The following is a 2,163-nucleotide window of genomic DNA, read 5'->3' as shown; positions in this document are numbered from 1 at the left end:
AGTGGCGTGATCTCGGCTCACTGCAACCTCAGCATCCTGGGTTCAAGTGATTCTCCTAAGGAAGGAGACCACTACTACTCCTGCTGCCCTCCTCCCCCCACCTTGCCTAGTTCACAAGACAGGAGGAAAGAGAGAAAGCAAAAAGTTAGAAAGAAACAAAAGTAAGATAAATAGCTAGACAACCTCAGCACCACCACCTGGCCCTGGGAGTTAAAAAAAGTAATAACAATAACATTGACCCCTGACCTAAACTACTTGTGTTACCTGTAAATCCCAGACACTGTATGAAAAAAGCATTGCAAAACTTTTTGTTCTGTTAGCTGATGCATGTAGTCCCCAGTCATGTTTCCCCAGGCTTGCTCAATTTATGACGACCCTTTCACTTGGACCCCTTAAAGTTGTAAGCCTTTAAAGAGGCCAAGAATTTATTTTTTGGGGAGCTCGGCTCTTAAGACGCGAATCTGCTGACGCTCCTGGCCGAATAAACCACTTCCTTCTTTAATCCGGTATCTGAGGAGTTTTGTCTGTGGCTCGTCCTGCTACACTCCCACCTCAGCCTCCCAAGTAGCTGGGATTACAGGCACTCACCACCATGCCTGGCTAATTTTTGTATTTTTATTAGAGACAAAGTTTCACCATGTTGACCACGCTGGTCTCGAACTCCTGACCTCAGGTGATCTGCCCACCTCAGCCTCCCAAAGTGTTGGGATTACAGGCGTGATGGCGCCACCATGCCTGGACTGTAGATTGTTAATCTGAAGATTCTACTTTTTATAGAAACAATAAAAATTATTATGTGCTATTAGAAGGGCCTACTGTGTGCTAGGTATACATTACTTCCATTAATCTTCACAACAATTATGTGAGAAAGGCACTATTGTCCCTATTTTATAAATGAGGATATCGTTTTAAAGAGGTAAAATGCATATCAGAGCCAGAACTCAAATCCAGATCTAACCCTAAACCCCAGAATTGTTTCTTTGTCAGTGGTCTACAAAGTGGATTCCATGAATCCCAGTGGGTATATAAGACAAGCCATTGGAGCACACTGAACCGTCTCTCTTTTCATTGTGTATTTTTCAGCATATCCTTCAGGCATGTTCAATTTTGCATATGTATTTTATTCCAATACATAACAAATCAACTAAAATTAGCCTAATTGGTAGCCAATAGACAGTTTCTTTATTTATTTTAGAGGCAGGTCTTACTGTCACCCAGACTGGAGTACAGTGGTGTGATTATAACTCACTGCAGTGTCAACCTCCTGGGCTCCAGGGACCCTCCTGTCTCAGCCTCCTGAGTATCTGGAACTACAGGTGCATACCACTGTAACTGAATTTTTTTTTTGTTGTTGTTGTTTTGAGATGGAGTCTTGCTCTGTCACCCAGGCTGGAGTGCAGTGGTACAATCTTGGCTCACTGCAACCTCTGCCTCCCAGATTCAAGCAATTCTCCTGCATCAGCCTCCTGAGTAGCTGGGATTACAGGCATGCAGCACCATGCCTGGCTACTTTTTGTACTTTTAGTAAAGATGGGATTTTACCATGTTGGCCAGGCTGGTCTTGAACTCCTGACTTCAAGTGATCCACCCCGCTTCAGTTTCCCAAAGTGCTGGGATTATAGGTGTAAGCAACTGCGCCTGGTTGTAACTGGCTAATTTTTGTAATTTTTGTAGAGATGGTGGAGATGGGATCTTGCTACGTTGCCTATTAGTCTGATTTTTTTTTTTTTTTGACACGGAGTCTCACTCTCTCTGTCATTCAGGCTGGAGTGCAATGGCGTGATGTTGGCTCACTCCTCACCTCAGCCTCCTGAGTAGCTGGGACTACAGGCGCGTACCACCATGCCTGGCTAATTTTTGTATTTTTAGTAGAGACGGAGTTTCACTACATTGGCTAGGCTGGTCTCGAACTCCTGACCTTGTGATCCGCCTGCCTCGGCCTCCCAAAGTGCTCGAATTACAGGTGTGAGCCACCGCACCCAGCCGCCTAGGCTGATTTTAAACTACTGGCCTCAAATGATCCTCCTGCCTTGGCCTCCCAAAGTGTTGGAATTACAGGTGTTAGCTGTCGCTTCCATCCCTAGTAGACAGTTTTTACGAATCCTGATAAATAGCTCCCCATTCTCCTCCCTTGAGTTCAGAATTAACTGAGAGAGAGGGATC

This window comes from Mandrillus leucophaeus, unplaced genomic scaffold (assembly GCF_000951045.1).
Source record: "Mandrillus leucophaeus isolate KB7577 unplaced genomic scaffold, Mleu.le_1.0 Scaffold314, whole genome shotgun sequence".
Classification (NCBI taxonomy): Eukaryota; Metazoa; Chordata; class Mammalia; order Primates; family Cercopithecidae; genus Mandrillus; species Mandrillus leucophaeus.
The sequence above is the reverse complement of the archived record's forward strand: the minus strand, read 5'-3'. Positions refer to the sequence as shown.